This window comes from Lontra canadensis, unplaced genomic scaffold (genome assembly GCF_010015895.1).
Source record: "Lontra canadensis isolate GAN:19392208 unplaced genomic scaffold, GSC_riverotter_1.0 scaffold37, whole genome shotgun sequence".
Taxonomy (NCBI): Eukaryota; Metazoa; Chordata; class Mammalia; order Carnivora; family Mustelidae; genus Lontra; species Lontra canadensis.
The window spans coordinates 4,749,214-4,765,092 of record NW_022631031.1 but is presented as its reverse complement, the minus strand read 5'-3'; the positions used below and the strand labels follow the sequence as shown (position 1 = coordinate 4,765,092).

At 36.9% G+C, this 15,879-nt stretch overlaps 1 pseudogene; it reads right to left on the bottom strand.

Annotated features, from left to right (window-relative positions):
• Positions 1 to 526: 526 nt before the first annotated feature.
• LOC116874528 lies at positions 527 to 15,583 on the bottom strand (annotated as a pseudogene).
• Positions 15,584 to 15,879: the final 296 nt, after the last annotated feature.

The following is a 15,879-nucleotide window of genomic DNA, read 5'->3' as shown; positions in this document are numbered from 1 at the left end:
TGACAATATGAGGGTTCTATCTGTTTCTCACGGTTCTTCTAATTTTCAACTCAGGTGCCCTTTAGCGAGAAGATTAGAAGATTTCTCTGAGGAAGCTGACCAGCCCAAGACTACAGATATACAGATTTTATCTTGGGGGAGGGGGGTCCTTAACAATTAGCCCACCCATATCACCATATACAGTAGTCACTCCTAACCCATGGATTATTCATTCCAAGACTCCCACTGGCTGCCTGAAACCGAAGATAGAACCAAACTCTACATATACTGTTTTTTCCTATGTACACCTAAGTATGATAAAGTTTAATCTATAAATTCGGCATAGTAAGGGATTAACAACAGAAACTGGTAATAAAATGGAATGATTTTAACAATAAACTGTAATAAAAGTTATGTGAATGTGGTCCCTCTTTCTCTCTTTCTTAAAGTATCTTATTGTATTATCACACCATTCTTTTGATGTGAGAAGATAAAATGCCTACGTGATGAGATGAAGTGAGAGGTCAGTGACATAGACATTGGGACTTTATGTCAGGCCACTACTGACCTTCTGACAAGATGTAGGAGAGGCATCTGCTTCCAGACGACAGTTGACTGCAAGTAACTGAAACCGCAGAAAATGAAACTATGAATAAAGAGGAACTACAATAGTCAGTTTTTAATTTTGTAGACTTTATGCATACATTCAGAATTCCCATCAACTTTTTGGCTCATTAATCATAAGGAGACAGTTAAAGCATACAAGGCATCTGAGAAAAGCTCTACTTCAACATGGACAATAGAAATACCGGTGCAAATATTGAATCTACGAGCCAAAAACGATATGTTATTAAAAAGAAATACAAATGAAACCTTGGAAATTAAAAATATAATAATTAGGATGAAGGAAGAGGGAAGCATGAAAAAAAATCTCCAGAGAATAGGAACAAAAACATAGATTAAAAATAGGAAAGAAAAGATAATATCCTAAGACCAGTCAAGGAGTTCCGACATCAAAATAATAAAAATGCTGGAAAAAGAAAACAACATAAATAGAAAAAAGGAACTTAGCAATGAAATGATTCAAGAAAATTTCCCCAAAACCAAAAGAGAGTATTTTCTATATTGAAAAGTCTCTTCAAAGGCTTAACACCCCAGGTAAAAATAAAGGAAAGCTTAGTTTTTTCTCTCATCTCAAAGTTATGGAAGTACCTTATACAGAAACATAAGGCTGAAGCTTTAGTCCCTACAATTTACTGTGTGACTTCTCTATATTCAGGTAGTTTGTTTTCCATGCTTCTAAATGAGCACATAGCTATATGCTGGGAAATATCCCAACATGCCTAAGCCATTGGCATAGAGTTGACACTTAAACAAATTGAACAAAAGGTAACATCTCCAAGAATCCCATCTTCTAGGCCTAATGGAAAGACATAAACAGAGCCACTGAAGCACAATTATTTTCTTTACAACCACATCATTAGCCTAGACAACAAAATGTGGCATAAATAGCAACATCAAGATTCTTGCTTGTCAAGAATTCCCAGGGTGCTCTCTTTGTCTGCTAGGGTCTCTGACATCAGGATCATAATAATCCAGCTCTAGAGATTACCTGGCTTTGATCTTCAAGTCTAGTTTATGGTCTCTTTTGAAATACTGATTCTGTCCTTTCAGGACATGTTGCTAACATGGAGGCTCACAGTACTACATCCTGACATGGAGTTTGAGATTCTTCCTGATTATATATTTTAGTTCCAACTCTAGCATGTGGATGAATTTGCCCCCACAGAAAGAAGTAAAAATAAGGGGGCCTACATGAATCAGCCTCTATGGCTGTAAGATGTTACCACACAAATAGGGAATTGAATTTGATAAGTAGGAAGACCTAGCTTAGTAGCTTGAATAGCAGCTCCCCTAAAAAATACCCACTTGGAACGTCAGAATGGGATCTAATTTGGAATAAGGGTCTTTGTGGAATTAAGAGTCTCAAGATGAAATCGTCCTGGATTTAGAGTGAGTGCCCTTATAAGAGAAAGGAGAAGGAGATTTGATACACAGAGAGACACAGGGGAGAAGACAGAGGCAGACACTGGAGGATTGCGGCTAAAAGCCAAGGAAACCAAAGGAATACAGCCACCACTAGGAGCTAGGAGAAAGGCATGGATCAGATCCTCCCCGAGGGCCTCCAAAAAGAACCAATCTTACCAACACCTTGATTTTGGACTTCTAGCTCCAAAATTGTGAGAGAACAAGTTTCTGTTTTTTTAAGCCACCACATTTGTGATAATTTGTTATGGCAACCAACCCTAGGAAACTAATACACCCTCTTAGAGCTATTCTAAACCTGCTCTGGCTAGAAAGGAAGTGAAAAATCCTCAAATGTCATATGCTTTGCCGATTTCATGATGCAAGCAAGAGTTAATATCTCAAAGGCCCTAATTACACAATAGAGACGAGATCACTTTTAAACTTCAAAGTACAGTCATATACCACTTATTAATTCCCACAGTACACTTGGGTCAAATGGGTAAGTGTCATTAACTGCCCTTCAGAGTGTAGCAAATAAGCCCCTTGCCTAATGTCATCAAAGGAATTCTTGACAGAGTGGCTTCAAGACAGACTCCACTTAAAGTAAATATGACAGGAAAGTAAAGCACTCATGGTCAGGAGTGGTACAAAAGGAATTGGAAAGCAGAAGGTTTGCTATACAAACATTCTAGAAGGCCTTATTTTCTATATATAAACATATATATATATAATGTTTATATAACATATATAGTATATATATAAACTATATAAAATTCCTGCTACTATTTTCCTTGAAAGACAAATCTTTAAACCCTGGCTTTTGCTATCATCAACCAATTTCTTGTCACCTGTTGTGAAACAAAAGTTTCCCTGAGAATTTTTATTGACCTGACAGACTTGCACAGGGGTATCTATCCCACACAGTCTTAGAGCAGGTATGTCCCAAGCCATAATTTATAGGAAAGACTTTGGTGCCAAAACTGCGAACAAAACTCTAACATCTAGAACAAGGACATGATAGCTGTGTTCTACCCTGCCATAATCAGACCATATTTAGGAAGTCTACATTGTTTACAACATAAAAAATTAAGGATTTCTTAACATAAAAAGATCCTATCTGGGAGAAGTGAAGGAATCAAGGCTTTCAAAAGCAGGAATTCTTGAGTACTGGCTGTGGGGGGGTGTGTATAAATCTGGAGAAGGGAAGACTCAGATCTATGAGATAGCTATCACCAAATACTTAAAAAGATATAATGTGAAAGGGGATTTCACTTGATAGGAGAAATTCAGCTTCTTATTAAGAAAAACTTTGGAAGGGTGGCACAGTTGGTTAAGCTTCTGACCCTTGGTTTTAGCTCAGGTCACGATTTCAGGGTTGCTGTTGAAGACATAGTAAACTTGTTCGTCTAAGGCTCCTCGGTATTCAGAGGAAGGAATATGAAGGAAAATAACCTAAAACCCATGCTTCAAAATAGCTTTTAGGTTGAAAAAAATACTACTAGTAGGGAGCAGCTGATAAAACAAATGGTGTTATTTTTTTTAATCTTCAAATCAGCACCAATAGAAGGACTCAAGTATGATGAAGAGATTGCTTTTTTATTTTAATTGCTAAATTTTATCACAAAGTCACCACAAATTCAGTAGTAAAAGGTTGGGGTGTAGAAAAAAGAAAATGGAAGAGGGAAAAATACCAAAGTATCAACCAATGCAAACCAAAACAGAGCTTTAGTTATACAACGATTTCTGCATGGTTTTTAAAGCTAGGTATTATCAAAGGCACCTCTTTATACACTATTTCTTTGAAGAAAGAAAGTTACCATGGGTATTTCATCATTAATGTTCTATCATGTGCTTGATTTTTTTTTTTATTTAACTTGGCATGTTTAAAAGACTATTTTCTTTAACAGTTTCTACTTCTGATATCTGTTCTTCAGACACATCAGGGGTGCAAATATTAAACTGCAATTATAAATAGCATGTCATCTTCTCAACCCAAATCAGCCTCAATTTAAAATATATATTATATATATAATATGTAAAATATATAAAACAGAAGTTTTACATACCTTTAATATATTTTAAATTGAGGCTGAGAACAAAGAAACACACATAGATATAATGTGTATGTGGAGACTTCACCAAAGGGATCAAAGCCAAACATAGGCTGATGGTGATTGTTATCAATGGTAATGGAAAAGACACCTGAAAAAAAGGCAAAATTCAAACAATAAGATATGAAAACCCATATAATGTATCTGCATACTTATACAAACAAAAATAAGATAAAAACTAGTGATAGAAAATGGTTAAATTATCTGAGTGTAGATAAATCTGGCTTAGTAGAATGTTGAAGACTTTCATTTTCAGGGTATTATTGGTTGAAGGTTTGAACATCTAAGTGTTTTGACTGTTCATGAGTGGAAATAGTCATGATCACTTGGTCGTAAGAGAACCATCTTCTGATCTAGATGGAATGAATTCCTTAAGATGGAGTTCCTAGGGCTCCAAGAAAGTTATAATTTTCCTGGGGAAATATCTAGGCTGTAGGAAATTCATGTCAAAAACACAGAACATCCTCAAACCCTCTGTTATTCAGGCAGATATTGACAGGTAAATATTATAACTTTATAGGCTCAGTCTATGTAAAAAATTAAAAAAAAAAAAACAAAAAACTTTGGCCAAGGCAATTCTCCCTATTTTGGGTGGATTTTTGCTTTTGTTTTTGTTTTAGCCAAAAAATTGAAGCCCTGTTCTTACCTGCTCTGCCCTAGGATTGATAAGTGTCCTGCACCAAACACTACACAACCTAGGGAGAAATTTCAATAGGCAGTCACTTTTGATACATCTTTAATAAGTAGATTTGAGTCTATAACCCCAAATATAGCTATATTCATATTTATGAAACCCTTTGATTAGAAGGTCATTCCCTTGGGAACTTATTAAGAATTTCCTCTTGGGGCACCTGGCTGGCTCAGTCAGTAGAGCATGAGACCCTTGGTCTTGGGGTTGTAAGTTCAAGCTCCATGTTGAGTGTAGAGCTTATATTAAAAAGAATAATAATAATAATCCCCTCTTAATTTGTAAAACACCTCTGAGAAAGATAATTTGTCATCTCACAGCTCAATATCAATGATCAAATAACTGAAGGGAAAGAAAAGAGCATTCATATGGGATTCATGACAAACATTAACTACTTTTACTTATGGTTGCCCTTGCCATTCTTTTTGATCCAAATGTGTATCAAATAATTATATAAATCATAATAACTATCAATGTGAGACTCTGGATTGTTTGCACGTTTTAGCTTGTTTAATACATTCCACATTCCTAGGAGGTAAGCATTATTTATTACCATTTTTAGATCTGAAGAAACTGAGGATCAGAGGAAAAATAACAAGATGATTCCTCCTTCCCCATGTATTTTCTGAACACCTTCTGGAGGTCACCACATGGCAATAATCATGTTATGATTTTTGGTTCATCTGACTGTCCAAATAGATTATACCCTGCCTAAAGCCAGGAGCCACATCTTATTCCTTTCTGCACCCAGAATACCTAATAAGATACTTAAAATTTAGTTGCTTCTCAATAACTGATACTCAAACATTCAAAGTTAGGGGATGGCTGGATGGAAGAAGTAGAAGTGAGGACTAGAAAGGAAAGATGGTTTTAAGTCAACCAACGTTGATGGTTGCTTTTTTCCCCTATGTTCTTTTTTTTTTTTTAAGATTTTATTTACTTATTTGAGAGAGAGAGAGAGAGAGAGAGAGAAAGAGAGCAAGCAGGGGAAGAGGCAGAGGGGGAGGGAGAGAGAGAGAATCCAACCAGACACCCAGCTGAGTGTAGAGCCTGATGCAGTGCTCCATCTCACATGACCAGAGCTGTAACTAAGAGTCAGACACTTAACCGACTGAGTCACCCAGGTGGCCCTCCACTGTGTTCTTTCTTCAATTTCTTATATTATATATTTCTTATGTTTGTTTGTAGGGGCTAAAAGGCAAACACTCTAAAGAAACTGCCTAGATTTCAGTCTTGGCTCTACTTCATGCTATGGGAAAGTAACAACTTTTCTAAACCAGTTTCCGCATCTATAAAATGGGGATAAGAGTAGTATCCACCTTTTGTGTTATGGAGAGCAGTAAATGTGATAATGCAAGGAAAGCTTTTAACATGATGCCTAGTCCACCAGGACTATTCTGATGATCAGAGGATCGAGGTCACCTTTCTCCAATAACATCCTGATGTTGCCAAGTTTTTGCTTATTTCCTCTTCTGTAATTCAAGGGTTCTCTTGTAAAGAAAACAAAAAAATTAAAATAAAAACAAACAAAACAAAACAAGCAAATCTCCTCATGCAGACTGAAAGTAAATTTAAAGTAAGTAAAGTAGAAAGGATGGAATTTGTTGATGACCAAATTGAGTTGATGTTTCAGGACAGGAAATGCTATCACTTGTGACCACACAGCAGTACTTGCCTCTTGTATTTCCCACCTGTAGGAACTCCTGGGACTGTGGGATCATGACCTGAGTCAAGGCAAACACTCAACCAACTGAACCACCCCAGCCCCCACTCTCATTATTTTCTTAATTTAAATTCCTAATACAATAAAAGATGTATGTTTGAATCCAAGAAAATTATTTCAGAATCTAACCATGGTCTAAGGATTATATGCCTAGAAGAGTAAGCATTAAAAACCGAATCACGGGCACCTGGGTGGCTCAGTGTGTTAAAGCCTCTGCCTTCGGCTCAGGTCATGATCCCAGAATCCTGGGATCGAGTCCAGCATCAGGCTCTCTGCTCAGCAGGGAGCCTGCTTCCCGCTCTCTCTCTGCCTGCCTCTCTGCCTACTTGTCATCTCTGTCTGTCAAAAAAATAAATAAAATATTTTAAAAAAAAACTAATCACAAGCATTATGGTCAAAATACTTCATGGGTCTTCTACACGTATGGAACAATTGCACCACCCAAAAAATTGCTGCAACTGTTAGGACACACCAGATGAGATAACCATAGTTTTTAACAACCAATATGACCAGAGAACTGGCAGTCATAACAGATGCCAAATTCAATGAACCATAACGTCAGGATCAGCTGATCAGCAGTCCTGACCACACCCATAATTAATTTTGTTCATTTATTCTTTACATAATCAAAGTAGTTAATAAATCACTACTTGCTCTGATGCAATTTAGCATTTGGTTTGTTCCACAAATGCTCAGAATCTTGGTCATTTCTAGTTTATGGTTCCCTAAGTGCACTAGACCATGTGAATCAACACTGATACCATGGATATGGCAGCTTCTTGCTCAGCCAGTAACACAAGAATGGAGGCAAAGTGTGTTAGGACTCTTATATTAAACCTCTCTTAGATTTACCCCCAGTGCCTCAAAGATTTACCAAAACAGTAATAGCTACTCAAAAGAGATTAGTCCTAATGGTACTGGATGCTAGTTTATCTCAGAAGTTTATTTCATATTTCCATTATATCCAGGGCCCCTTTGCCACCATAAATTTTAGAGTCATTTATAAGAAACATTATATTACATATTAATACTATTAATTATAGCCATCAATTTACCATTAACATCTACTCTTTTAACTGCTAATAGCCCACATTTCCAGTTTATCATTCTTTATGTCACGTAGAACATTTAGAAAATCAACATGGTAAAAGTTTGAATAGACCAAGCACTGGTTACAGAGTATCACTCTGGTGAGGAAAGATCATGAAAGGAATACAAATATTTTGAACCTAGTCTGCATCATATGTCAACATTATATATATGTATTTTTTCCGTATCACCAGAAATACGGTTTTCCATATTATCATGCTTAACTATAAAACTCTTTCCTAAGCCAAATCATACTCTTTGGCCCCTTTGTTATTTTTTGAAAATTACAAGTTGATTCTGTATATGAAATAATGAAGAACAAACAGCAGTCTGACTGGTGAAGGGATACTGATGACCCAAATGGTCTTTACTATTATTTATTGCTTCAGTCACTTGTATACAAACCTGAAGAGAGAATTTCTCTGGGTGTCAGAATAGTCAGGTAGGAAATACTAACTAGTAGATAAATGATAGTCACCAGAAGTAACGCAGTTAATATGCATCTTGGAATTGTCTCTCTGGGTTCTTCAGCTCCCCTATAACACATAAAAGAGCAAAATTATTTCTTGAGTTTATCTTTAAAACTGCTTTATGCATTAATTATTGGGCTGGATTCCTCCAATGCACCCAGGCCACCACCACACTTACTAAAACACATACACACAAACATATTAGTGAACTACTACACAGCTATTGCCTTTCTAAGTTCGGTGATAAGTGCGGAAAAGGGGGAAATTTTCTTCATTTTCCTTAGAGATGGTAACATTTCTGAAGAAAGTCACAAGAATGAAAATCAAAACTGATCCCATAGAACCCTGTATGGTTTGGGGCCTACCTGTGTCTTCAGCCTCAGCTGTTTGGTAGAAAGCATTTAGTCTGGGAAGTAGAATATGATAGTGAGCAAAACAAAGAGGAAGCTTAACCTCAAGAAGACAGATGCATGGATTAAATGATCACATAAATAAAAATGATAATAGTGACTGTGGTAAATATCCCTATGGTAAACATGTGGTAAATATTAAAAGAGATAAAGGTCTTTGAGAAAATATTACATAATAATTTGATGATCTATCTGTGTCATAGGCCCACGGGCTTGTCTTCAGTTTCTTAAAAATGTCATGGCCCCTATACCCATATGGAATGTTCTTTGCTTTCCTAGTTGCTGAGCTGACACTTACTGTTCCTTCAGATCGCAACAACATCGTACCTTCTCCTGGGAACATAGGAGAGGAAGCTCCCCTTGGCTAGCAAAAACCATCATAGCATACATTTTCATAGCATATATGAAAAGAGTAAAAGAATCAGTCATAAATTCTCTTCTCCTGTAGGTTCTTTGCCTTCCCTTAATGTCACTATTAAGTGCAAAAAAGAAAAGAGGTCATGATTTAGCATCATAGGTAATTGATTTTCTAAGATAGTTTTATTCTCAAATATTGTCCCATTTGTCACTCCGTTTTCCCCAATTTTGCCATTCTGTAAAAATTATCCCTGACATAAAGAATTGAACATTATAATCATGTGTATATCACGTGACCCTGTGCCCTGGCTACTGGTAATAGAACTGTGTAGACCTCTGTCTCACTGAAAGCCAGTCACTGCCAGTATACAAGAAGATTCCTCTTAAGAATTTGAACCAAATGCCAATAACACCAAGAGAGAGGAAAAAAGCAACATAACATAGCAAAAAAGAAAGGTGGCTGATAAATCTAGTTTTTATGTCATAGAGCTTCCCTAACTCCTGTTGCTCCTGAAGATTAGTTGCTCAGGTGTTCCTTGAAATACATTATTCTTCCAGCAAGTACTTTTATGGTTTAAGCCAATGTGTGTGGGTTTCTGTTACTTAAAGACTAATCCCCCTGACCAATAAATATCTGTGCTTTGACATATGTCAAATCTGTTTTATCTGCATCTGCCCACGGGTAGAATGCACTACCCATGGTGTACACTAATATGAGCTGATTGAGCACTTAAAGAGTAAGAAATTTCAGTGTTCTCAGCTAAATGATGTCTGAAGCATTTACTAGTGGGCTTCTGGACAATTTATTGACTATTAAGGTTTCAATTTCTTTACCAGTATATGGGGAGAACAGAAAATATGACAATAAAATTCCAATCAAACGTCTAGCACTTAATAAGTTATTAATGACTATGGTTATTAGTCAAAGGTTTTGAACAAGGAAAAAGCAACTTTTAGGATTAACTACATTTTCCTCTGGGCTTTTTACTCTTTCTTATTATGTATTAGATTTACAGAGAGTAAGGAATGTAATATAATGTAATATAACATAATTCAAGTTTATAATAGCCAGACAGTGAATATCCTTGGTCTTGAACTTAGAAGATAGATGTTCCTACAAGACGCCAAGTCAGCCGCCTACATATCACCATTTTACAGTTAAAAGCATTACTTGAAACTTCACTGTACTTAAAGCTTATTAAGTAAATTAACAATCCTGAAATACTGAAATCCCTCCTGCTTTTGTTTACTGCCAGCCACTTGTAAAGAGTTCTACAATAGTTGAACGGTTAGTAAATTTTGTGAATCTGTTTTCAGCAGAGAAGAATTATCTAGCAGTGAAACATCTCTGGCAATGGAACAAGATGAATAAAACAGAAGCCAAAGACATCTCTTCTAGCCTTGTAAGAGAGAGTGACGAAGTGAGAGAGAGAGAGAGAGAGGGAAAGTCAAGCTAATTACGCTAGCCTCTCAAATTGCAGTGGTACATTTAATCACCAACTGCTTAGAAAAGTAATCTCATCTCACAGCATTCTTATCGCAGTATTTCACTGTTTAACTCAATGCAGACTTTCTTCTTCTGTCCAGAGTTCACCAGTGACTTCTTACTCAGTGAAACATCTTCTACTCGGTCCTCACACTCCTCAACTTCTCAAGCCCTTCACCAGGTTGATCATACCCTCTTTTTTGGAACATAGAGTGATTTTCTTTCATAATTCTCTCAACCTCCTCTGGTTTCTTCATTGCATCTGCTTTCTCCACCTACCCCCTTAAAGTTGCCTTCTCCAGTCTCCAACCCTATGCCACTTTATTCTACTTCTTTCTATATACTTGCCTTAATAATCCTATCTACAAACCAACTCATCAGATGGAAACCATTTTGCAACCACCCAAGGTTACACATTGTGTCCTGCAGTATTTCTGGTCTCCACAGGCTTCACTCCTAGTATTTTACTGCTGGAATTTTTTTTGTTTAATATTGTCTTTATTTATTCAACAAAGAGAGAGAGCACATGGAGGGGGAGCATCAGGCAGAGGGAGAAGCTGTCTCTCCGCCAGCTGAGCAGGGAGCCCGATGCCGAGGCTGGAGCCCAGGACCCTGGAATCTTGACTTGAGCAGAAGACAGATGCTTAACCAACTGAGCCACCCAGGCTCCTGCTCCTGGAATTTTTTGAGCTCAATGAAAGTTGCCACCTTTTGATAACACAACAAAGGTGTTCTTACCATCTACTGAATTCTCACTGTAATCACATGGTTCTCTTATTACCACTTACTAAATTCTATCATGCCATTGTTTATAAGCACAGAATTATACTGATTTTAAATCATAATGACCGTTTTTTACATGAAGGAGGAAAAAAAAAAGTAAGTCCAGAGAGGTGACGAAACTTGCCACAGCTCATTAAGTGGCAGAGGTCAGATGAAAATTTAGATATTGCCTTTTCCATTAGACTACTAGCCTCTTTAGGGTAAAGAATATATCTTACTCACCTTAAGGAACTACTACAGGGTTTCAAAAATACCCAGTGTTTAAAAAATATTTGCTTACCAAATTATTTAATACATAAGGGACACATCAGTGACTCAGAGGGTCTTATGATTAAAAGAAATATGTGCTTAAGACTAGAACCTACTTCATGTTGAATGTCAAGGAAAAGAACTGGTAAAAAGGTTGAAGTTGAAAAAAATGAAATAAATAGGGAATTTCCCTGAGGAGGTGAGAGGAAAAGAAGAGGGTTCAAAGGAAGAGACTGATCTCAAAAATGAAGAGAGAAATCTTTTGTCTTGACATTGAAGGGAAGAGTGCTAAATCCAGCCTCTGAGCAATTATATTTATGTTTCTCTTCTCTTTAAAAGTACTTCAGAGCATAAGTGTGTCACACCCACTCACAACACAAACAAAGTCTGGCATTGGATCACTCCTGAGGAACATGTCCACAACCCCAGAATTCATCCATTAACAGAAAGGAAACTAGATTAACATGGAGATCCCATAAATGTGGGCCCAGAAAAGAAAGCTGAAAAAAAGAAGTTGTTCAATAAAACAAGCATTTTTGAATGAATGGGGGAAAACATTAAGATTGGGTGATAAGTGCGAGACTGCCATATTCTGACTCAATTTAGAAAGTAAGAAAGAAAAATAAACACTGAATCATCATGTATTTAAAATAAAATTCAAAATATATTTTAAAAAGATGTACATTTCACATTGCATGCAGTAAGTCATGACTTGAGATTTTCTTTCTCAATGAATTGGTAATTACCTGCTATAAATGTAAAATACCCTCTGCCTGAAAATGCAAAATATCTTTGGAAAACAGCATCTATAAACTGGAAAGCTTCTGGAAACGCAGTATCGAAAGAGTTCTGAAAGCTTTCTACATTCTCTTCCTTCCTTTCTTTTTTTTTTAATTTTATTTTTTATAAACATATAATATATTTTTATTCTTCCTTCCTTTCATCAGCAGTACCACTCTGCGTAAGGAAATAAGACCGAATAGGGCCATTTTCAGCACTAGGCTGTCTGTCTGAAGCCAAATCACCTCTTTCACACTTCAACAATTCAGAACTCCCATAGTCCACAACATGGCTAGTGCCAGACATTTCTTTGGTAGCTTTAGAGCAGAGCAGCTAGGATAAAAAAGCTCAATGCTATAGTCAGTGAGGAGTAGGCTGGACCTAACCCTGGCCCCAGAAACAAAGCTGTCCAGAGATTCAGGAGAGAGATCAAGTTGTCAGAACATCTTTTGAGAAAATACTGAGCTCCTCTGCGTGGGAAGGTTATACCCATCCCTGCTGAGCAGAAAGTGGTCATCATGGAAAACAGGGCACAGGCAGCCTAAATACACAAAGAAAACTCCACATTTATGCAAGAGTACTTCAGTGCCCCTTTGCGGGGGGTCACAAAAAGTCCTGTACCAATGATATTAATGAATAAAAAACTTGTGCTCCCGCAATATCCAATCATTCTCTAGAGTCGTATCTTCTTCCCTTTATCCACTGTAATTAAAATATTTTAAAAATATATAAATCATAATTTCTAAATTTTTCTGCCTATATTGCTGAAAAGGATGTTCATGAAATAAAAGTGTTGTTCTTTTTTGCTCCATATTATTAAATACAGCCTATTTTCAATTGTTAACAAAATATATGTGATGCATCCAAGTAAAATAGTGTAAAGTTGATTGGAAGGATTCAGTTTAACTTGTTTCTAATTATTATCAAAATTAATACATTCAGATGGAAAAAAGGAATTTCAAAAAACAGCGTATTACAACAAAACAGGAGTTTCTTACTCTATTTCACTCTTTCCCAAACACATTCTAGTTCTTTTCTCTGGGAACAAACCATTTATGTATGGTATTAGTTCTTCTTGGTAGTTGCCTTCATAACTCTGAATAATATGAAAAGTCTTTTTTTAAATTCACAAATATCTCAACTTTGGAGAGAGTCTATTAACTTCCTCCCATAAACACCGATGAATCAACTCACTTACTTTCCTCTTACTTAAACTACTTCTTCCTCCCATTTTTTATCGTCAAGCTCTTAAGATACAAAGTATTCACCCTTCTTCAGGCTTGTGGAAACCAATTAAAAAGGTGGGAGAGTGAAATTCCTTGCAACATAAGACTGTCCCTTAACCTGCCATCATTCTGATAGCCTGGATTACATGCAGAAAGATGTGAACCTGAAGTACAGGAGAAAGCCTGACCCCACAGACAGGGGGAAGGAAGTTTCTGAACATCTGAGCAAGGCCTCGGCCTTAGTAGCTCTTATATACATTGATTTTATAATGCAAAGCTTTGCTCTGAGGATCTCCAAAACCTTATAAGCTTGGGACACACCACCAGTTTCAGGAGTAAATTATTTTCAAGTTATCCTTTAAGAATGAATGAAAACCAAAATTGCTTCTGTTTTCATTCTGGTTATGGCTATTTCCTGGTAGACTGCATCCAAGAAAATCCACTGAAAATATTGTATAGATCTCCATAAACATGATCAGGTCCTCTCCCAAATGAAACGGTGCCTCTCATCCCATCCCAGGAAACAAAGACCTGGGAGTGAGGGAAGGAGACCAGAAAGCTCACCTTAAGAAGATAGAAACAAAGTATGAGAAGTAAACCAGACACAGAGAGACAAATACTATATGATTTCACTTCTATGAGAAATCTAAAATAGTCAGATTTATAAAATCAAGGACTGGAATGGTGGTTATCAGGGGCTGAGAGGAAAATGAGGAGTCATTACTCAACAGTCATAACATTTAAGCTAAATAAAATGAATAAACTCTAGAGATCTGCTGTACCAAAGCATACCTATGTTTATAATAATGCAAGCTGAAAAATTTTTTAAGGGAATGGAGCTCATGTTAATTGTTTTTGTCATAATAAAATGTTTTTTAAAAGAGTAAAATATAATTTAACTCATTAAAAAAAAAAAAAAGTAAGAATAAGAGGCAGAGTTAGCCAATGTCCTGCCCATCCATCTCCCACCTACCTGCTGCTTTCAGGAGAGATAGTGAGGGAATCCATTACCCATGCTCTGAATTTCACAGCAGGAAAATAAGGCCAGAGGAAGAATCATGGCTTCCAAATAAAAGTGTGGTAGCTTTGTGGTGTGTCACTTTGACTAAGCTGAACTACATTTGCCACTCTCAGCTAGAACGGACCATAAGGAGGATTCTTGTGTGAGATTTGAAGTACTCAAGTGCAGCAGCAGTTATTTTGATAGTTCATATTGACAAGGAATGCTTCCTTGACCAAACTTTAGTCAAGCCCCACTCTTTAGTCAAGCCTCTTCTCAACTAAGCTGCATCCCTGGACTGTTCAACAAGAATGCCCACACCCTTGATATCTAATCAAGTTACTCTTAGTAATTTTCCATCCGCTGACCCCCTCACTCTGCCTAGCTGTCTTTGCTATATTTGGGGTTAGGCTCAGTTCTAGACTGAAGTCTCTCTTTTCTCTACCTCAGTAGCTCAAATAAAATAGGTTCTTCCATTTTTAACAAGTGTTCTGTGCAATTTTTCTGTTACAACATATATTGCCTTATATATAATAGGCTACCTCTTTTCTGTAGTTATCATGTGTCCAGTGGCTTACTTCACTGGTAAGAAGTGGTGACCAAGCCTTCAAGTGTTCCACCTTCACCAAGATCTTCTTCCAGCTTCACCAACTTCAGGGTCAAGTAGGTGTTTAGCTCTATGATGAAGGGCCCCAACTTCTGCAATATAGCCACACCATCAAGGATAATGGTAATGAGAACTGATACAGATTTCAGTTCATTCTCGTGGGTTCCAGCTTGTTCTTGGTCTTCCCTCTTTTACATCTGACATTCCTTCTGGATTGCTTGAACTTTAATTCCCAGGAGCAGACTCGAAGACAATAGCCTTAACAGAGACTAATTAATCAGCTCCTACAACTGGATAATGTCAAACTCTGTAACAAAAAATCCTTGTAATTATAGAGGTATGTAATTAGATAGAGACACAGCTGAAGATATAAATAGATATATATGTAGATGTAGATACAGATGTAAATGAAGATATGGGTAAATAGACAAAGATATAGATACAGGTTTCCTAGTGGTTCTGCAGCTCTGATTGATACCAAAAGCAAAAGACTGTGCCATTTCATGCATCCCTGGAGTATTCAGTATTCAGGTATGTCTGTGATTCTGAAAATGAAGAATATGAAAAAGAGATTTGACCTGGAGTACCAATCCCCATTTTGGCTTTCTCAAGACTAACAGAGATTCTCCAAACTCAGGGAAAGCACTTTTTAAACAGTATCCCCAGTCTGAGGGGCATATACTTGAAAATCCTATGTGGTACTACTACATCAAAAGGGAAAATGTGCAGATCATCCAATATTAGGTTCACTGACATAGCTCCTGCAGAGCCCAGAGGAATATCTTCCACACAGCATATACATAGGCAAGCTTAGCCATTGGACAGAAACTCTAGAAGGCTAAACAAGAAAATGCCATGCCTGTGCCTTCTTACACATAGCTTAAGAAACAGGA